Raw genomic sequence first — 22,504 nt, 5'->3', positions numbered from 1 at the left:
TTTAAATCAATAAATATAAAAATTGTTTAAAATAAACATTATCTGTCAATATTGTATATTATATAAAAAGAAGAATTCCACCAAGTCTGACTATCACTTCCTAGACACACAGACGCTGCTCCTCCAGGCTCATCCTCAAGGGGGATGCCTCAGTGAACCGCCCCATCAGCACAGGGGCTGATTTCAGGACCAGAGCCCTAGTGGTACATTTTTCACCACAACCTCCATGGTGGGCCCCTTCCCCCTGAACGAACAGCCTGAGTCAATTCCAGAAGGGAAACAACCCCTTGCTGATGCAAGCGGGGCATAGTGTGAACTCAGGAAATGGAAACAAAGCCTGTCCCACTGCCCGGAGGGAGCCATGGCTGCAGAGAGCCCCGTGGAAAGTCTCCAGGAGGAAGCGACATGTCCCATCTGTCTGGAGTATTTCACAGACCCTGTCACTCTGGAGTGTGGGCACAATTTCTGCCGAGCCTGCATCGCCCAGTGCTGGGAGGGACCCGACACAGCCGCCTCCTGCCCTCAGTGCAGAGAAACTGTGCAACAGAGAAACCTCAGGCCCAACAGGCAGCTGGCAAATGTGGTAGAAATCGCCAAGCAGCTGAGTTTCCAGGCAGCGAAGGGAGCAGGAGGGGGTGGGGTGTGTGGGGAACACCAGGAGGCTCTGAAACTGTTCTGTGAAGAGGATCAAACCCCCATCTGTGTGGTGTGCGACAGATCCCGGGCTCACCGCACTCACACAGCGGTTCCCATACAGGAAGCTGCCCAAGAGTACAAGGTACCGAGTTGTTTTCCAGTCTAATGGGAATAACTTTGGATTTTAATTACAGGGAAATGGCATCACAAGTTGCCCGAGACAGGTGTAACTGTGTCATTCAGCTGTGTGTAGCCTTCATTCCATGAAAGATGCCGTACAAATTAATGAGACTCCAGCCTGGCAGGAAAGGCAAGAGATGAAGATTTTAAAATTGTCTGATGTGGGAAAGTTTTCTCTGAGCAGCTGAATCCTTTTCAAACCCAGCTCCCACCATGAAATAAAGGAACTCTCTGCAGACTGGAAGCTATTAAATGACAAATGAGGTTTGACTCACAGGAGCGGCCGGCCAGTCTATGTGAGAGTACTGCCTGCAGGCTGGAGAAGGGGGAGCTACAAGCTGTGGCTGTTATTACTGATTGTATCACAGTGTTTATTATGGTTATTTGCGTCCCAGCAGCGCCTACAAATCCCAGATGAGATCTGACCTCGAGGTGCCCTGCACAAAACCCAGTGAGGGACAATCCCTGCCCTGAGTCATTTACAGTGTAACTGGACAAGAGAGACAAAAGGTGGAAGGGACACTAAGCCCTGGTCTACACTAGGACTTTAGGTCGAATTTAGCAGCGTTAAATCGATGTAAACCTGCACCCGTCCACACGATGAAGCCCTTTATTTCGACTTAAAGGGCTCTTAAAATCGATTTCCTCACTCCACCCCTGACAAGTGGATTAGCGCTTAAATCGGCCTTGCCGGCTCGAATTCGGGGTACTGTGGACACAATTCGACGGTATTGGCCTCTGGGAGCTATCCCAGAGTGCTCCATTGTGACCACTCTGGACAGCACTCTCAACTCAGATGCACTGGCCAGGTAGACAGGAAAAGAACCGCGAACTTTTGAATCTCATTTCCTGTTTGGCCCGCGTGGCAAGCTGCAGGTGACCATGCAGAGCTCATCAGCAGAGGTGACCATGATGGAGTCCCAGAATCGCAAAAGAGCTCCAGCATGGACCGAACGGGAGGTACGGGATCTGATCACTGTATGGGGAGAGGAATCCGTGCTATCAGAACTCCGTTCCAGTTTTCGAAATGCCAAAACCTTTGTCAAAATCTCCCAGGGCATGAAGGACAGAGGCCATAACAGGGACCTGAAGCAGTGCCGCGTGAAACTTAAGGAGCTGAGGCAAGCCTACCAGAAAACCAGAGAGGGGAATGGCCGCTCCGGGTCAGAGCCCCAAACATGCCGCTTCTATGATGAGCTGCATGCCATTTTAGGGGATTCAGCCACCACTACCCCAGCCGTGTTGTTTGACTCCTTCAATGGAGATGGAGGCAACACGGAAGCAGGTTTTGGGGACAAAGAAGATGATGATGATGATGAGGTTGTAGATAGCTCACAGCAAGCAAGAGGAGAAACCGGTTTTCCCGACAGCCAGGAACTGTTTCTCACCCTGGACCTGGAGCCAGTACCCCCTGAACCCACCCAAGGCTGCTTCCCGGACCCGGCAGGTGGAGAAGGTACCTCCGGTGAGTGTACCTTTTAAAATACTATACATGGTTTAAAAGCAAGCATGTGAAAGGATTACTTTGCCCTGGCATTCGCGGCTCTCCTGGATGTACTCCCAAAGCCTTTGCAAAAGGTTTCTGGGGAGGGCAGCCTTATTGCGTCCTTCATGGTAGGACACTTTACCACTCCAGGCCAGTAACACGTACTTGGGAATCATTGTACAAGAAAGCATTGCAGTGTATGTTTGCTGGCGTTCAAACACCATCCGTTCTTTATCTCTCTGTGTTATCCTCAGGAGAGTGAGATATCATTCATGGTCACCTGGTTGAAATAGGGTGCTTTTCTTCAGAGGACACTCAGAGGAGCCCGTTCCTGCTGGGCTGTTTGCCTGTGGCTGAACAGAAATGTTCCCCGTTGTTAGCTACGGGGAGGGGGAAGGGTTGAGGGGGTAGCCACGCGGTGGGGGGAGGCAAAATGCGACCTTGTAACGAAAGCACATGTGCTATGTATGTAATGTTAACAGCAAGGTTTACCCTGAAAGAGTGTAGCCACTGTTTTATAAAATGTGTCTTTTTAAATACCGCTGTCCCTTTTTTTTCTCCATCAGCTGCATGTGTTTCAATGATCACAGGATCTTCTCCTTCCCAGAGGCTAGTAAAGATTAGAAAGAAAAAAAAACGCACTCGAGATGAAATGTTCTTTGAGCTCATGCTGTCCGTCCACACTGACAGAGCACAGACGAATGCGTGGAGGCAAATAATGTCAGAGTGCAGGAAAGCACAAAATGACTGGGAGGAGAGGTGGCGGGCTGAAGAGAGTAAGTGGCGGGCTGAAGACAGGGCTGAAGCTCAAATGTGGCGGCAGCGTGATGAGAGGAGGCAGGATTCAATGCTGAGGCTGCTGGAGGACCAAACCAGTATGCTCCAGTGTATGGTTGAGCTGCAGCTAAGGCAGCTGGAGCACAGACTGCCACTACAGCCCCTGTGTAACCAACCGCCCTCCTCCCCAAGTTCCATAGCCTCCACACCCAGACGCCCAAGAACGCGGGTGGGGGGGCCACCGGCCAACCAGACACTCCGCCACAGAGGATTGCCCAAAAAACAGAAGGCTGGCATTCAATAAATTTTAAAGTTGTAAACTTTTAAAGTGCTGTGTGGCATTTTCCTTCCCTCCTCCACTACCCCTCTTGGGCTACCTTGGTAGTCATCCCCCTATTTGTGTGATGAATGAATAACGAATGCATGAATGTGAAGCAACAATGACTTTATTGCCTCTGCAAGCGGTGATCGAAGGGAGGAGGGGAGGGTGGTTAGCTTACAGGGAAGTAGAGTGAACCAAGGGGCGGGGGGTTTCATCAAGGAGAAACAAACAGAACTTTCACACCGTGGCCTGGCCAGTCATGAAACTGGTTTTCAAAGCTTCTCCGATGCGTACCACGCCCTCCTGTGCTCTTCTAACCGCCCTGGTGTCTGGCTGCGCATAACCAGCAGCCAGGTGATTTGCCTCAACCTCCCACCCTGCCATAAACGTCTCCCCCTTACTCTCACAGATATTGTGGAGCACACAGCAAGGAGTAATAACAATGGGAATATTGGTTTCGCTGAGGTCTAAGCGAGTCAGTAAACTGCGCCAGCGCGCCTTTAAACGTCCAAATGCACATTCTACCACCATTCTGCACTTGCTCAGCCTGTAGTTGAACAGCTCCTGACCACTGTCCAGGCTGCCTGTGTACGGCTTCATGAGCCATGGCATTAAGGGGTAGGCTGGGTCCCCAAGGATACATATAGGCATTTCAACATCCCCAACAGTTATTTTCTGGTCTGGGAAGAAAGTCCCTTCCTGCAGCTTTTGAAACAGACCAGAGTTCCTGAAGATGCGAGCGTCATGTACCTTTCCCGGCCATCCCACGTTGATGTTGGTGAAACGTCCCTTGTGAGCCACCAGAGCTTGCAGCACTATTGAAAAGTACCCCTTGCGGTTTATGTACTCGGCGGCTTGGTGCTCCGGTGCCAAGATAGGGATATGGGTCCCGTCTATGGCCCCACCACAGTTAGGGAATCCCATTGCAGCAGAGCCATCCACTATGACCTGCACATTTCCCAGGGTCACTACCCTTGATATCAGCAGATCTTTGATTGCGTGGGCTACTTGCATCACAGCAGCCCCAACAGTAGATTTGCTCACTCCAAATTGATTCCCAACTGACCGGTAGCTGTCTGGCATTGCAAGCTTCCACAGGGCTATCACCACTCGCTTCTCAACTGTGAGGGCTGCTCTCATCTTGGTATTCATGCGCCTCAGGGCAGGGGAAAGCAAGTCACAAAGTTCCATGAAAGTGCCCTTACGCATGCGAAAGTTTCGCAGCCACTGGGAATTGTCCCAGACCTGCAACGCTATGCGGTCCCACCAGTCTGTGCTTGTTTCCCGAGCCCAGAATTGGCGTTCCACACCATGAGCCTGCCCCATTAGCACCATGATGCATGCATTGGCAGGGCCCATGCTTTCAGAGAAATCTGTGTCCATGTCCTGATCACTCACGTGACTGCGCTGACGTCGCCTCCTCACCCGGTATCGCTTTGCCAGGTTCTGGTGCTGCATATACTGCTGGATAATGCGTGTGGTGTTTAATGTGCTCCTAATTGCCAATGTGAGCTGAGCGGCCTCCATGCTTGCCTTGGTATGGTGTCCGCACAGAAAAAAGGCGCGAAACGATTGTCTGCTGTTGCTCTGACGGAGGGAGGGGCGACTGACGACATGGCTTACAGGGTTGGCTTCAGGGAATTAAAATCAACAAAGGGGGTGGCTTTACATCAAGGAGTATTTCAGGCAGGACTTCATGGAGGGCTCCAATAAGAAATGGTGCACCTAAGTTATTGTTCTTATTGGAACAAGGAGGTTAGTCTGGCCTCTGATTGATACATGGCTAGATTTACCTCGCTGCACCTTCTCTGTGAGTGACTACAGTGTGACCTAGAGGAATGAGTCCCCTAGACGGGGGAGGAGGCAAATGAGTACAAAACAAATCTGGTCTATTTCTTGTTTTGATCCACTCCACCTATCTTTTACATCTTTGGCTGGCAGCAGACGGTGCAGAAGGACTGCAAGCCATCCACATCTCATGGCTGCTCAGTAGAAGATGGTGCAATACGACTGCTAGCCATCCTCATCTCTTGCCTGCCCGGCAGAAGATGGTACAATACGACTGCTAGCCATCTTCATCTCTTGGCTGCCCGGCAGAAGATGGTACAATACGACTGCTAGCAATCCATATCGCCTGCCTGCTCACCATAAGACGGTTCAATAGGACTGACTGCAGGACTAAAGAGAATGACCTGGTCAAGTCACTCCAAATTTAGTCCCTGCGCCCATGCCTGCCCAGGTGCTCCCAGCCGACGTGGCCAGGAGCACCTCGGACACAATGAGGACGGCTACCAGTCGTATTGCACCGTCTGCTGCCACAAGGCAAGGGGTTGCTGCTACTGTGTAGCAATGCCATACCAAGTCTGCCAGCACCCAGGAGACATAGGGTGACGGTTACCTGAGCGGGCTCCATGCTTGCCGTGGTATGGCGTCTGCACAGGTAACTCAGGAAAAAAGGTGCGAAACGATTGTCTGCCCTTGCTTTCACGGAGGGAGGGAGGGAAGGGGGGCCTGACGATATGTACCCAGAACCACCCGCGACCATGTTTTAGCCCCATCAGGCATTGGGATCTCAACCCAGAATTCCAATGGGCAGCGGAGACTGCAGGAACTGTGGGATAGCTACCCACAGTGCAACGCCCCGGAAGTCGACTCTAGCCTCGGTACTGTGGAAGCACTCCGCCAAGTTAATGCACTTAGAGCATTTTCAAACACACTCGAATATATAAAACCGATTTCTAAAAAAACGACTTCTATAAATTCGACCTTATTCCGTAGTGTAGACATACCCTAAGGCACAAAGAGGGGAAGTGATTTGTCCAAGGTCACTCAGTAGGTCAGTGTCAGAGCTGGGTATAAACCCCCATTTTTCCAAGACTAAGTCCAGTGCCCTAACCACTAGGATATGCTGCCTCCTCATGCCCCAGCAGCACTGAGCAGTGATGAAGTGCGGACAGTAGAAGGAAAAAATTCCTTGACAAAAGCCCCAGGCCCAGCAGGGAAAGCAGGTTTCCCACTGGGATTTGAACTCCTGTGTTCCTCCAGGAAGGGTTAAATTCAGCTGCTGCCGGCCTGCACTAGAGGAGATCAGCGGGCTAAACACTGTGTGGGACCCCGAGCACCTTCAGTCCACACACAAAATGGCTCCACACAGCTCAGGTCCATGCCAAGTCCCACTGGGATTAGATTGGCTTGTAGCCAAACTAACCCCGGGCTGGAGCTGACCGGTGCCAGTCTGACCTGTTCTGTGGTGTACGTGGGCAAGGACCAGCCAAAGTGGTTCCATGAGTCCCACCAGGCAGCCTTTTGAAATCTCCCAGAATCCACTGCTTCCGGGATCTTTACCAGGCAATGGGACCATGGGGACCTCCCCAGGGGGCATTGCCACAGAAAAGGTTTAGGGCAGCACTGGGGCAAACCCCAACCGTTCTTTATACAAATCTGCCTGTCTAATTAGGGGGGCCACTGAGGCATCCCCAGAACACAGGACATCTCCACGCCTGCCTGCATGGGCCCTCCCACACCTGAATTGGTCAGCCTGCGTGGGCCCACCACCACCTTTGTCAGCGCACCCCCACCGGCATCATTCTGCATGGAAGTGCCGCCCAGACCCCTACCCCCGCCCCCACTGGTGTCTCCCTGCATCCTCGGTCTCCTCCTCTCTCTTTTTCACCGGACAAAGCCACGTCCAGTGCTGGGTCCCTGCCAGACAGGGATAGGGCTCCACCAAACTGGGACCGCGCAGCTTCAAACCAGACGAGTGGCCTCCTGATGTCTCATGGGCTTTGCCCTGGTGCTTGGACCAGCTCTGCCCAACCAGTGCCGTCCCCAGGGCTTCAGAGCTCCTAGGATTTGTATCACTTTGTTCGTTAAACCTTCTCAAAAACAGATATATTGATTCACCCGCATGTGACTCCATTGCCCTGTTATGTGCTATACCACTAATCAATCCACACATACCAGTAAAGCTTGGTTATAATTGAGATCTCTCTCTAATTACTGGTTTCAGAGTAACAGCCGTGTTAGTCTGTCTTCGCAAAAAGAAAAGGAGTACTTGTGGCACCTTAGAGACTAACCAATTTATTTGATCATAAGCTTTCGTGAGCTACAGCTCACTTCATCGGATGCATACTGTGGAAACTGCAGAAGACATTATATACACAGAGACCATGAAACAATACCTCCTCCCACCCCACTCTCCTGCTGGTAATAGCTTATCTAAAGTGATCATCAAGTTGGGCCACACACACACACAAACTCACTCTCCTGCTGGTAATAGCTCATCCAAAGTGACCACTCTCCCTACAATGTGCATGATAATCAAGGTGGGCCATTTCCAGCACAAATCCAAGTTTAACCAGAACGTCAGGGGGGGAGGGGTAGAAAAAAACAAGGGGAAATAGGCTACCTTGCATAATGACTTAGCCACTCCCAGTCTCTATTTAAGCCTAAATTAATAGTATCCAATTTGCAAATGAATTCCAATTCAGCAGTTTCTCGCTGGAGTCTGGATTTGAAATTTTTTTTGTTGTAAGATAGCGACCTTCATGTCTGTGATTGCGTGACCAGAGAGATTGAAGTGTTCTCCGACTGGTTTATGAATGTTATAATTCTTGACATCTGATTTGTGTCCATTTATTCTTTTACGTAGAGACTGTCCAGTTTGACCAATGTACATGGCAGAGGGGCATTGCTGGGACATGATGGCATATATCACATTGGTGGATGTGCAGGTGAACGAGCCTCTGATAGGCTCAGCCCGCTGCTGGTTTGGGGTCCTGGCCACTGGCCCTGCTCAGCCCGCTGCTGGTCTGGGGTTCTGGCTGCCTGCCCCTTGCCAGCCAGGGTCCCGGCTGCAGGCCCTGCTCAGCCCGCTGCCGGCCTAGGTGAACGGAACCCCAGGCCGGCAATGGGCTGAGTGGGCCGGCGGAGTAAGCACAGCATTTTAATTTAATTTTAAATGAAGCTTCTTAAACATTTTGAAAACCTTGTTTACTGTACAATACAACAATAGTTTAGTTATATAATATATAGACTTAGAGAGAGAGACCTTCTCAAAAACATTAAAATGCATTACTGGCACGTGAAACCTTAAATTAAACTGAATAAACGAAGATTCGGCACACCACTTCTGAAAGGTTGCCGACCCTTGGTTTAGGTGTTAAGTTAAAAAAAATTAAGTTTAGTTAAGTTTTAGTTTCTTTAGTTTGTTTGATGAATAAAATACTGTCCTTTATGATTGAGTATTCAATAAATGTTCGCCTTTAAAAAAAAAAGACAGACATTCCCTGGGTGCACACTCTAATGAAGTGTGATTCACACGCCTATGCTCTTGGGTGAGAATGCCACACCCTTAGGATCCAAGACCCTCAGACTGATTAATTCAACCCCTTATTTGTTCCAAAAGCATGCCTTGCTATTACAACCACTACTCAAGTAAGAAATGACGGACATACTGAAAGAAATGCTGCCCACCTACCTTCTTCTGGGGCATAGGCAGGTCATGATGTATTTCTCCCATGATGCTCCGACTACCCTTTACAATGTCTGACATGTTATATGCATCCAGATTATATATTTAATTGTTCTTTTCCAGTCATCTTTGTGTGTTATGCATTGGAAGTATCTTTAGGACTTTGCTGTCCAAGCTATTTTCAAGTTATCCTCGTTTCTGATTCATTCCTTGGCAGTCGTTACACACTGATGTGCACGGGTCACTTTGACCCTTTTCACCACATGGGATTTTTTGGACTTTGCTCACTGCTCCTGGGCGGTACATTTTGGGTGCCTGCTGTCTTGAAGCACATTGTGTGGTCAAAACATCTCTTTGTCCTACATAGCAACTTATGAACACATCACTTAATAACAAGGTCACTTAAGGCAACATTTCCTTTATGTCAGGTATGATGATTTCTGAAAATCTTATTTCATCCTATAAAAGAAAAGGTTCTAGCAATCCCAAAGGATCAGACACGTCCTCTCCCAGGTTAACGGATGTTTCAGATCTTACCCAAATACACACTACAGCCATTTCTTATGAACTAAATTAAACTTTAACAAAAGAGAGAGAGAGTATGGTTAAAAGATGAATACACATACAGACATGAGTTTGGTTCATCGAGGTTCAGATCCATAGCAGAGATGGCAAGCTTTCTAGCTGTAAAGAGTTCTTTCAGAAATAGTTCACAGTCCAATGTCCAATATCGCCTTCAGGGCGTACCAGCATAACTGGGACCTCAGCCTTGCGACTCAAACTTCCCCTGATGAAGCCTAAGCAGATCTGAGATGACAGAATCAGGACCCAAGGATCTTTTACACAATTTCATGTCTTTTGACAAGTTGGGAGTTCAAAAGGACATTGGTTCCGTTGCTGGGAGATGCCTGAATGAGAGAGGAGAGAGGTTTCAGACCTTTTTACATTAAATACCTGAGCATGTCTCTGTCTGTTTCTGTGCCATGATGAAAACACAGTTCTAGGAATTCAGAGTGGGGACGCTGTTATAAATATGAAGCCTGAAATCTCATCTCTCTTATCCTTTCCCCCTCCAGACACTCTGCCGTCTGCACTGGAGAGAAAAAGAGGACAACCAATAGGAGCACACAGACAGGGTGAGACTGAATCCTCTTCCCAGTGTTGGCCCATCTCTGTGGCCCCAACCCTGCTCCACTTCCCCAGAGGCCCTGCCCCCTGGCCAGGCCAGAAGCCAGAGCCGGGCTCCCATCCAGGGTACCTGAGCGACACTGGGGAGCTCTGAACCCTCCACCTGCCCTGGAGTGGTGCACTCCGGGGAGTTGGGACATGGGGCAGGAACTGCTCTCAGGCCCCCCAGATACCCACCCAGGGCAGGTGGTCAAGGGTTCTCCCCAGCAGACAAGGCTCCTAGGGTGGGGTCAGGGGCTTGGCGGGAAGAGGAGTAATGGGGCAGGGCCACGGAGTGGGCAGGGCCATAGGTGGAGGGACCTTGTGCCCCACCTCCAACTTCTACCAAGGGTCCAGAACACCTGGGGAGATCCAAAGCTGACATCACACAAACAATCCTGACACCAACCTGAGTGCTGAGTCCATGCCCATGCTGATAAACAGAAACACTCCCTGAGCAGCACCCGAACACAGCTCTCTGCCCTGAGGGCTGACACATCCCTCTGCTTCACCCCGGTGCAGGGGATCTCCCCATTGCTCTTCTCCAACATCCTGCCTTTCCTTTGGGCAGGGCTGGGCTCTCCCATTGGAGCTGCTCCCTGTTTCCTGGACTAGGGAGATGCTCTCCCTCTGATGCTGCCAGCTCCTCCTTTCTCTCTAGGCTGGGGATGGGGCTACCCCACCCAATGCCATCTCCTACTCTCTGGTTTTAAGCAGCTCTTCCTCAGTGCTGCACCTTCCTCTCTGTTCCCCGGCCTGGGAGTGGAGGCTGCCTTTAGGGAAGGGAGCTTCCCTCTGGGATACAGAGCTGGTACCTGCCTCCTCTGTTCCCTCCTCAATAAAAGCTTCTGACACCTTCCTGGCTGTGTCTCTGCCACTGGGAATGGAGCAGCCCCAGCAGAGGGAGCTGGCAGCTGAAGCTTCTGGAAGAAGATGAGAAATACACTGAGGAATTACAGTGATATCTCTGCTCAGTCTCAGGTACCCAGGACAGAGGCAGCTCCCTGCGATCCAGGACTGTCCCAGCCAGGACGGGGCTGCTGGGGTGTGTGAGAAATGGTCCCAGCCTCCCCCAGGGCCGAGCTCTGCCCCTAATGCTCTGATTTTCTCCCCCCAGCGAATGTGACCCTGGATCCAGACACGGCTCATCCCCGGCTCGTCCTGTCTAAGGATGAGAAAAGTGTGAGATGGGAACACACACTGCAGCAACTGCCCAGCAACCCTGAGAGATTTGACTCTGAGCTCTGTGTGCTGGGCTGTGAGGGATTCACCGCGGGGAGACATTGCTGGGAGGTGGAGGTGGGTGGCCGACGCTGGGCTGTGGGGGTGGCCAGAGAGTCTGTGGGGAGGAAGGGAGAGATCATCCGTAGCCCTGAGCAAGGGATCTGGGCTGTGGGGTGGTGGGAGGGTCAGTTCTGGGCTCTCACCTCCCCTGTGACCCCCTCTGCCCCTGAGCCGGGCCCCCAGCAGGACCCGTGTTTGTCTGGACTGTGACCAGGGGCAGGTGACATTTATCGGTGCTGGTGACGAGGCCCCGATCTTCACTTTCCCGCCGGGCTCGGTTCTTGGGGAGATAATCCAACCCTGGCTCCAGGTGGGGCAGGTAGCCCGGCTCAGACTGTGTCCCTGCGACACGCAGGGGGGGCGCGGGGGAATAGCTCACTGGGAGCCATGAGAGCAGTTTCTCTAGCCTCACACACCCATAGCCGCCTCCATGACCCTGGAGTTTGCTTCCAGTCTCAACTCTGGACTGTCTGGACTGCCAAACCATGGAGAGCATTGAGTGAGTGAGGTAGAGAAGCCGATCTCATCACTGCCCCAGGGACTGTGCAGCCTGTTTGCCACTTTCCCCTATGAGCCAGGAGGACTCTGGGGATCCTGGGTCAGACAGTGCCACTGAGACATCGGGGGGGGGGGAACAGCCCACTGGGAATGGAAAAATGGGTTTCTCTAGCCAAATTATCCTAGTCCCTAAGGCCTGGAGGACTCCTGTCTACCCAACCCTCTGGCCTCTTAGCTCAGTGACCCCTGGAAGCTCCTCCCCACTCCCTCCCTGCAGCACCAGGAATGGGAGGGGAGGGTGAAAAACTTCTGGGGGTGCAGGAGGGGAAAAGGGGCCCTGAGGGGCAGATGTGGGGGCTGTGGGGTCACAATTGGTGGGGGGGTTGGGGGCAGAAGTGATGTGGGGTTGGGGGGCAGAATTAATGTGGGGCTGGAGACAGGTGGATGTGGGGTGGCAGGGACACCGAATTAGTTAATTGGGATTTTGCATTTTGGGAAGAAGCTGGAAGCTCCGCACGAGCCGGGAGCCTGGGAGAAGGAGACCCAGGGACTCGGGAGTGCACATCCATCCCAATATTCAGTAGAAATGAGTGACTAGCATAGACACTTCCTACATCGGTAGAAGGGTTTTACAATCAGTGCAGTAAATCCAGCTCTAGGAGAGGCAGTAGCTAGGGCAACAAAGAATTCTTCCCTTGACCTATCTGCATCTACCTCAGGGGTTAGATCGACCTAATTACATCACACAGGGTGTGAAAGTTTTCAGTGCAATGCAGCTAGGCTGACCTATGTTGTAGGTGTAGACCAGGTCTCAGGAAGAATAATGGTATGTCTACACTGCAGCTGTGTTGCTGAAGTGCCATAGTGTAGATAGAATATCAGGGTTGGAAGGGACCTCAGGAGGTCATCTAGTCCAAACCAGGGCCAATCCCCAATTTTTGCTGCAGATCCCTAAATGGCCCCCTCAAGGATTGAACTCACAACCTTGGGTTTAGCAGGTCAATGCTCAAACCACTGAGCTATCCCTCTCCCCCTCAAATGTATCCTGCATTAATGGAAGTGTTTTTTCCATCATTCTAGTTAATCCCCCTTTCTGAGAGGCTGTAGCCAGGTCACCAGCAGAATTCCATTGTCTGCACCGGGGAAAGCCTTGCATAACTCAAATTTTGCGTAAGTCGGAAACGTATATCTGTACGTTATGCAAAAATTACCAGAACTCGAAAATCCTATTTCTAGCTTACGGAACTTTTTCCATAAGTGCGAATTTGCGTAAGTGGGGTCTTGCATAACCCGGGAAGCGTCTGTATATGGATTCAGGTTTTGGGGTACAGGGACTGTTACACTGGATTTGGAAAAAGAACCATTGGGAAACAGCTGAGGGTGGAAATTTGGTCCAAAAGGAAAACTGGAAATTTATCTATGATTGGTTGAAAGAACACCTGGGAAAATTAAAGGTAAGACATATTAAAAGTCATCAAAAGGAAGAAGGGGATGAAAAATATCAGAAAGTTAAAGTGGATGCTTTAGCTAAATTAGCAAAAAAGGAACCTTTGGGGGTTATGTTAATTACTAGAGCTCACAACATAAAACAGGAGGCCGAACCTAAAGATGGGGAACCTGGAGTATGAAAGGGGGTTTATGTAAGAAAACAGGAGAGGTAAAGTGGCAAACTTCAAAGAGAAGAGATCATTAACCTGTGTTAATCTATGGCCCACCAAGGAATAGAAAATACTCTCTTTTAAGGTAAAAATAGATTGGAATACAGCCGAAGGTGCGAGAGGACGTAGAAAATTTGGTTAAAAACTGCATAAGATGTGCAGCAGATGGGAACAGACCACCAAATTTGGGACCCTTGTGGCACCAAAGAATTGTAGGGCCGTGGAGTAGAATACAGGTTGATTATATTAAAACCCAAAGAGGGAATCAGTATTTATTAGTGGTAATAGATTCCTTTTCTGGCTGGATGGAGGCAATTCCCACAGGAATCATACTTCAGAGACCACTGCCAAGAAGTTGTGGAAAGTACTGTTTAGTAGATATGGGACTCCAGAAGTAATTGGTTCAGATGATGGAGCACATTTTATAGGAAAAGTAATTAAAAAATATTAAAAGCTTTAGGAGTAAAGCAACAACTACATATCTCCTACCATCCTCAATCGTCAGGGACAGTAGAAAGGATGGATCAGATTATCAAGCAAGCCCTACGCCAAGTGGTGCAAGAAACTGGCAAAGGTTGGGACAATAAATTATCAAGGGTAATTGGCAGCCATCCGGAGCAGTGATCGATTGGATACTGGCTACCCGCCTTATCAAATTCTCTTTGGAAGGTCTATGAGATTGTGGAACCCTTTATTATGAGGAGGAGGGAGAGTCTCTGTTGTCCTGGGCCTTCATCTGCAACTCCAAGGAGACAGTCCTGGGCAGGCCGCCATGATCCAAGCGGTGCCATTTCCTCCAATTCTTAGACATTTTTAAAGCAGTCCCACTGGTGTTATTTCCTTTTTTGCCGATTCTTCATTTTTTCCCAAGGACATAACAAAATTGCTTTTTGATAAACAGTTCTTTTTGACCAATTCACCTTTCAGTTCTCGCTTCGGTTGCCAAAATGCAAATCATGCACTCATGTCGAAACACACTCCAGCCAACACAGCAAAAGCCACTCATGGGGCTGGAAGTATTTTGTCGGCAAAATTGCCGAAAAGTGCTGCATTGACACAGCCTTGTCACTAAAAGTCGGTGTGGTGTAGACAAGCCCAGTGTAAATCAGGGCAGAAAAAAAGGACTGGTGCCTAAAGAGAATTCCTTTTCTTATTCCACTGTGCATCCCAAGCACCGCTGTGCTTTTCAGGCTTGGAGGGAAATGTTCCATTCTCGAGAGAATGAAAGGCCATTTGGGAAGTGATGGCCCAGAACCCTGGCAGACAAGGGCCTGGATGAGGGCTGGACTCAGCCATTGGTATCAGCTGTTTCTTTTTAGTTATTCACAGGGATTTTGGATCCTGGCTGACCTGCCAGCCATCTCGTAAAACGCTTCCCTATGGCCTTTTGACACACACAGAGGTATCTCACTGCCAAGTCCCTCTCCTAGGAGGGAAGGGGGAAGGCTGCAGGGCAACCTCCCACCTCCATGCAGCCAGGGGCCAATGCTTGCCACTGCCATTCTGGAGCCTCCACATGTATGTATTGACAAATAAAATTGGCAGAATTTTAAAATATTGTGCACAGAATTTTTAATTTTTTTGGTGCTGAAAGCCCTCGGGAATATGGCATGCTGGACAGTTGTGGGGGGCTGTGAGGGGGTGCTGGACAGTGCGGGGAGTCTGTGGGTGGGAGGCCACTGGGCATAGGGATCGGGGGTGGAGATCTCTGGGTGAGGGGCCACTGGGCATGGGGGTTGCTGGGCATAAGGGGGTGGGGGGACCTGGGCAGGGCAGCGGTGTGGCAGGCACATGGGCAGTGCAGGGCTGGGGTTGGGGGCACAGCGGGAAGGGAAGTGCAGGGGTTAGGGTGAAGGTGACACTGTGGAGAGGTTGGGGTGAAGATGGCAAAATGTAGGGGTTAGGGTGCAGGGGGGGTCAAGGGTGAGTGGCAAAGGGGGTTCAGGAGGGGGAGCCCACAGGAGCCAAGGGAAAAGGCCCTTAGGCCGGCCCTGCACCCTGGTGGATATGAGAGTGGGTTTCTGCTGTCACCCTTCCCCTCTGGCATCATTTTCCTTCCCCCCTTACTCCTGCTCTTTCTCCTTTTGCTTCTCTTTCCCGCAAGTCTGGCTCAGCCCGCCCAGACAGCTCCAACTTTTGCACCAGTGCAGGTCGGGTGACCAGATGTCCCAATTGTATAGGGACAGTCCCGCTATTTGGGGCTTTCTCTTATATAGGTGCCTATGACCCCCTCCCCTGTCCTGATTTTTCACACTGGCTGTCTGGTCACCCTAGTGCTGGTAACATGAGACCAGAGATGCTGCAGGGAGCCAGGTTTATCGCTAGGACCCAGGAGCGGCTGGGGGGCGGCTCTGGGGGGAGCGATCGCGGGGCTCAGGCCCGGCCGCAGGAAGTGACTCGCAGCCGCTGCGGGGACTCTGGCTCCCGGCGAGATCCCCGCGCCCCGGCCGCTGGTGTTGGGAGCCCGGAGCCCGGGCTGCAGCCGGGAGAGGGGAACCTTCAGCCGGGCCCTGCCCGCTGCTCCCCGGGAGCCTCTCCCAGGGCAGAGCCCCCAGCCCGGCCAGGGCCCCTTCCCGGCCCGGCCCCTGCCCCGGGGGGGCCCCGCTCGGGGGGAAGGTAAGAGAGACCCGCCCCCCCCGTCACCCCCGGGCTGCAGGGGGCGGGTTTGGCCCCGGGCTGCTCCCCGCGGAGCCGGCTGCGATTCCCTGCCCCGGGCCCGGGAAAGCTGCCGCAGCTCCCGGTGTGTGCGGGGCGGGGGGAGCCCGGCCGGGCCCTGCTGGGAAAGTGACGTGTGGGGGGGGGGGACTGAGGGGGAAGAACCGGGGTACAGGCCACGCCGGGTAGACCGGAGGGGGAAACCCAGGAAAGGGGCTGCAGAGGGGATAAAAGGGATAAAAGCCCAGGTGGGCTGAGCCAGCTGCAGTGGTTGCAAAAACGTGGGGCATTGGGGCTTTTCCTCCCCCCTTTCCTAGGATTTTAGCACCCATTTCCCAGGGCCGTGTCCTTAGTCCCAGTGCATCGTAGTGCGGGGACAGGGGCGCTCTCCCCCAGGCCATAAGATGTTACTGAGCTGTTAGAGGACACATGATCCAGTGAAACATTTACAGACCCCCCCCGCCCCCCGCACAGATCTCACAGTCACACCTGCTTCCAGTGTTTAAAGAATCCGGGTCTCAGTTTCTGTGTCTGTGTCAAGCCGCCCAGCGCTTCATCCATGTGTCCTAGTCCCTGTCCCTGTCCCTCTGAGTTGGACTCCCCTTGGAATCCAGTCTGGGCAATTTCACTCCTTTACATTAGTTCCTTCTGAAAATATTCTTTGTATTACTCTGAGCTCTTCATCCTACACTTCATTAGCATTGGGCTGAGGGACATCATTCTGCCATGGTATTCCTATTTTAATGGCATATAATCTTGGGAAATATTAATAGTTGTGATCACATCTCACTGTGATACTGTAACAGTTCCTGTTTCTATTGCAATGTTGTAAATTGAGTTCTGTGCTGATTCCATGGGCTGGTCTGAAAACTCCTTCAATTTCCTTTTGCTTTCGCCAATTCTTACTTTGTCTCTCTATCCAGCACCCTAGTACTTTATCCCATGTCCCATTTATGTACAGAATTTGGTTCCCAAATATTCACTAATGGCCAGAAGTTTCAAGGTTAAAGGCACCTAGATACTTTGTAATATTCCACTAGTGGCCGAAATCCTTTTAAAAATCTGTCCCTAAGGGCCTTAGAGTGTCTCCTATACAGGGCTTCTCAAAAGGAACTTTCTGTGGTATTTTTTTTTATTAAGCATAGATATGAAACCCCAAGACAGAATGACAACCCCAAGAATTCAAACCCCATGGGTTATGAACCGAACAGTCTAGAATTGAAAGAAAGAAAGAAAGAAAGAAAGAAAGAAAGAAAGAAAGAAAGAAAGAAAGAAAGGTTTTTCTTTTATTACCTTTTTGTGTCTGAGCCTTTGGAGTGTACTAGCTACATAGGTTTACTGCTACCCCTTCCAAAGGGTCCATACCTCTAGAATGGCTGTACAATCCTGTAACATTTGATGCCATTTTACACTTCCAGGAACATGTGATTCCCCTCCCCCACTTGCAATTGAAAATTGATTTTAAAACCTTATTTCTGTAAGTAACCCTCCATCCTGCACTCTTGGAAGTACCCACTTGACTTTTCTCTGACTTCATTTATTGCATCATCGATGTGGATTTTTCTACCACATTGTTTGTACTTCTAATGGCCTATTTAAGTTCCCAGCCCTTTATGGATACATTTCAGGGATGTTCTTCCTTCTGGCACATGTACCGATTTGTATGGCCAAAGTCAAATAATTTTTAAAAGGAATTGCTCTGTTTCTCCTTTGCATTGGTCAGCGCGGGGGACACCGTGCTGACCTCACCTTTTCCTTTATGTTTTCGCAGTGGACTAGCTAATGCGGGTTAATTGCCCCATGGTAAATACGCCCATTTTCTTATAGATGCAGACTCTACAACTGATTCCGATGGTAAATGACCCATTATTGTTCATGGCCTGAAAACTCTGATCCTGATTGGGTGACTACTACTCCTGTTCCTTTGCCAAGCGCGGCCTCTGAATGTCTGTGCCTGTTTGTGGAGGCATCATGGAAAAGAAATGAAAACATTTAAAACTAAAGAATTAGCACTCTGCCGCCACCACCACCAATTTCCCACATTCCCTTTCCTTTATTTCCTCACAGCTTGTCTGCATGGTCTGATGCTAACAGTGTAAAGTTAATGCAAATAAATCCCAGGGCTTCAAACCCCTGTGTGGACGCTCTCATTCAGAAGTAAGCTGGCCTTAATTTCGACAGTGGCAGTCAGAGCAACCACAGACAAGTGCAGGAGACCTTCCTCCCAACACTGTAAATAGTCAGGCCTTAGATGTGGATTTTTCTACCACATTGTTTATACTTCTAATGGCCTACGTTTTACCATTTTTGTTGTGATTCATTTCAGGGATGTTCTTCGTTTTGACACGTGTACTGGTTTGTACGGCCAAAGTCGAAGAATTTTTAAAATGAATTGTTCTATGTGTCCTTTGCCTTGGTCAGGCCGGAGGACACAGTGTGCTGGCCTCACCCTTTCCTTTGTTTTCACAGAGGGCTAGCTAATGCAGGGGAGGTACCCCATGGGAATAACACCCATTTTCTTATAGACACAGACTGTGCTGCTGACTCCGATGTTAAATGACCCGTTATTGTTCATGGGCTGAAAACTCTGATACTGAGTGTGTGTCTCCTAATTCTGCTCCTGTGCCAGGTGCTGCCTCTGAATGTCTGCGTCCATTTGTGGGGGTGTCACGGAAAACAAATTAAATCTTTTAAAAGTAAAAGAATTAGCAGAGTCTCCCCCAGCCCCCCTAACCAATTTCTCTTATTCCCTTCCCTTTACTTCTTCAGGGCTTGTCTGCGTGGTCTGATGTTAAAGGTGTGAAGTTAATCCACATGAATTCCAGAGCTTTAAATCCCTATGTGGACGCTCTCATTCAGAAGTCACGTGGCCTTAATTTTGACTTTGGCAGTCAGGACAGCCACAGACCAGTGCCGGAGACCTTCCCCCCCAACACTATAAATGATCAGGTCTTTGATCACTTTTTGAATATTGTTCAAGTATTGTATAGTCCAAGTGTAACCCACATGCGATTTTGCAAGTCCAAAGAGAAGCAGTGGGGCGATGATCTCATCTTCCCTGAATGTTCCCTTGTGTAGAAACGCCATTAGGATATTTCCCAGGTATCAGCTTTGGTCTGACAGAATTTCAGTGAGGTGGAAATGTAAGGTGATCTCGCTCCTCTTCTCTCTCCTGCAAAGGACAGGACACCCTTCATGAGCAGGAGGGTGAAGGTCAGATAGTGTCATGGCAGATCCTGCTGTGAGCATGGAGAGTGTTGGCCTGGCTGCTCGGTGATCCCCTTTGTAAGGAACGTAGCCCAAATGGCGGCACTCTTGTTCCATGGGAGTGAACTATAAAGACTCCTTTGATCTCTTGCCCTGGTGAGAGTGTGCCCTGAGGGAGACACACTGCACCAGAGTCCTCCCTGGCTTCATTCAGAGCCGTTCCAGAGCATGGAGACTGTGAATGTCCTGAACACCTATCTCCCTCCAAGCTCTGATTGCCTCAGCTCTCAAGTGAGTAAAGAAGGAGTGGCCGTGACAGGTGCCATGTGCCCAATGAAAACATCCGATGCAGCTTTGGAAACAAATACAGAGCATGTCTAGTAACTGCCCCACCCTACTTCTGGATGCTTTGGAGCAAGATCAGCCCTGTGCTGAAACACAGCATGACAATGTGTGAAGTGAGCTCAGTATATTTTTGTTACACCTGCCAGACTGTGCCTCACACCTTTGTGAGCATCACACTCACAGACACCGACATGACCATCCTCACAGGGGCGGCCCATCCATATAGGCGAACTAGGCGGTCGCCTAGGGTGCCAAGTTAAATGGGGCACCAAACTTGAGGGAAAAAATAAAATAAAAAAAAATTAAAAAACCCCGAAAAAGATGAAAAAAATACAAATAAAATAACAAAGATGTCATTATTTCAATTACTGTTCGTGTACGGAGGGAATATGAATTATAATTCATTTCTCTACATTTCTGAGAATTTATTAATGTCAAATATTTTATTTACTGCAAAAATAATTAATATTTCAGCAATTTTTTTTCCAATTTGCGATATAGGGTCAAGATGACCCACTCCGCAATTTTGATAAGCAATAACTCAGCCACAATGAAACACTTCTGCCAGCCGCAAGAGCTGCAATGCTAGTGACAGCTAACTGGAATATACATCAAGGTTGCATACCCAGAAATTCATGTAGAGCGGAGATATTGAGAGTTGATACATGTCAAACGGTCATTTTAACACATCACAGGTAGATGGTTAAGAATTGAGCGAATACTGTGGAAAATTGTGTTTCTTGGTGCCAAAGAATAAAGAATAACGTCTTTCAGCATTATAAATCCAAAATGTGAGTATCTTTAAGCGTTGTTAAACCTTAGCGTTATTATCGAGCTGTATAATTATGAACTTTTCTTTGTTATAACTGGTTCACATCTAATAAATAAGGTCCATAAAAGAAAAGTAACAGTGTTAATGCTTAATAAACTATGAAAGTCATGACGTCACCCTCCAAGCGGGTAACCGTGAGGAAGGGGATTACTTTCCAAACAACGAGTGTTGGGTTATAACGTCAAAAAAGGTCATTTGTTTCCATGTACATGTAAATGCTGTAACTAACTGTTTTAATAGGTAAGTGAGTGTATGTTACTAATCACTGAACCTTTAAGCAGTGAAAAGACGTGTTGGGATGGCTGCAATGTGGTTTAAATCGCTAACCATGTGGTGGGTGTGTCAGCCATCCTTAACACTATCATGCTTGCAGTCGGGAGCACAGTACATAACAATATTCAAATGTCCCATGGCAGAAAGAGGAAAAAGAAAACTCTCAGGGGCTGAGTATTGGAAATGAAAGGCTGAGATGAAAAAGGACCAAGCAAAACAGTAGGGATCCTTCCAGAAATATCTTCTCTTTAATCCAAATAAAGATGGAAGCAGTTCACAGCATCGAGGTAAAGGACTTTTACTTGGAGAGGAGGTTAGTTCACATCCGCATGAAAGCAGTTTGGAACATAAAGATGACGGAAACTTACTTCTAGATGAAGGCAGCTCACAGCATCAGACTGATATGGAAGTGGAGAAAATTTATTCACCTTCAGAGAGACATGCAGAAATTGAAATAAATGAAGTAGAAGGAAGAAAGGATGAGGAAATTACAAACAATTTACAGTATGGGGAGCCAGTTTCATTGCCCACATGTGATGACTGGATGCGGCAAATTCTCATGGAACATGGACCCGAACAAGTTCATGAATTTCCCTTCCGTAAGGATGGAAATAAAAGAAAATTCTCTGCTCAGCATTACAAGAGGAAACTCATTAAGGGGAAAGAAATTCATCAAAACTTGTTACAATATTCAGTGCCGAAAGACTCTGTGTTTTGCTTTTGCTGCAAGTTGTTTAGAAATCAAGCAATTGGTACACCACTTACTAAAAAAAGAAAAGGAGTACTTGTGGCACCTTAGAGACTAACAAATTTATTTAGTTTCTAAGGTGCCACAAGTACTCCTTTTTGCAAATACAGACTAACACGGCTGCTACTCTGAAACCTGTCACTTACTGAGAATGGTTCGAAGGACTGGAAAAACATATCTTCAATTCTCTCTTCACATGAAAGAAGTACAGAACATTTGCAATGTTTTCACAATTGGAAAGAACTTGAATTATGATTGAAAAAAGGAAAAACTATCAATGAAGAGAATTTATGTGTGATCAAGGAAAAAGAAGAATATTGGCAACAAATATTAGAGCGTCTCATTGCTTTAGTGAGATTTCTCAGTGGGCAAAATTTAGCATTCTGCAGCCACGGTAGAAATGAAAAATTATAACTCCAGGTAATGGAAACTTTTTAAAATGTGTTGAATACCTAGCTTTGTTTGATCCAGTCATGAAGGAGCATCTACGTAAAATAACTGATCATGAAACACAGGTTCATTACTTAGGAAAAAATATGCAGAATGAACTGATTCAAATCCTAGCAAATGCCATTAAAAAGAAAATTGTAGAAGCTGCCCATTCTGCAAAATACTTTGCAATAATACTGGACTGTACACCCGATGTGAGTCATGTGGAACAAATGACGATGATCATTTTTTTTGTGGATACGGAAAAGTCTGCAGATGAAGATAATGTTGAATTGCTCATAAAGGAACATTTTTTGGGTTTCGTACCATTGAAGGCGACGACTGGAGCATTTATGACTGAAACGATTCTACAAGAGCTTGAAACAATGTCATTATCTGTTGAAAACTTACGTGGCCAAGGCTATGAAAATGGGAGTAATATGACGGGTAAAGACAATGATGTGCAAAGGAGAATGATGGAAATCAGTCCTAGGGCCTTTTTCGTTCCTTGCAGCACGCATTCTCTGAAATTGG

The 22,504-nt window shown here is 48.7% G+C and overlaps 1 protein-coding gene and 1 pseudogene across 6 annotated transcripts in view; both read left to right on the top strand.

The window, feature by feature from the left end:
• Positions 1–361: 361 nt before the first annotated feature.
• LOC144929263 (zinc finger protein RFP-like) lies at positions 362–11,716 on the top strand (annotated as a pseudogene).
• Positions 11,717–17,417: 5,701 nt separating this feature from the next.
• LOC140898032 (uncharacterized) overlaps positions 17,418–22,504 on the top strand; it is a 131,070-nt gene continuing 125,983 nt past the window's right edge. For 2 of the 6 annotated variants that reach the window (XM_078848513.1, XM_078848512.1), the window contains exon 1: positions 17,418–20,479. The gene's annotated coding sequence lies outside the window, so the exon portion shown is untranslated. The remainder of the gene's footprint in view (positions 20,480–22,504) is intronic. The other 4 variants (XM_078848510.1, XM_078848509.1, XM_078848511.1 and 1 more) reach the window with 4 other exon arrangements.

Source organism: Lepidochelys kempii, chromosome 14 (assembly GCF_965140285.1).
Source record: "Lepidochelys kempii isolate rLepKem1 chromosome 14, rLepKem1.hap1, whole genome shotgun sequence".
NCBI classification, from domain to species: Eukaryota; Metazoa; Chordata; order Testudines; family Cheloniidae; genus Lepidochelys; species Lepidochelys kempii.
The sequence above is the reverse complement of the archived record's forward strand: the minus strand, read 5'-3'. Positions and strand labels throughout refer to the sequence as shown.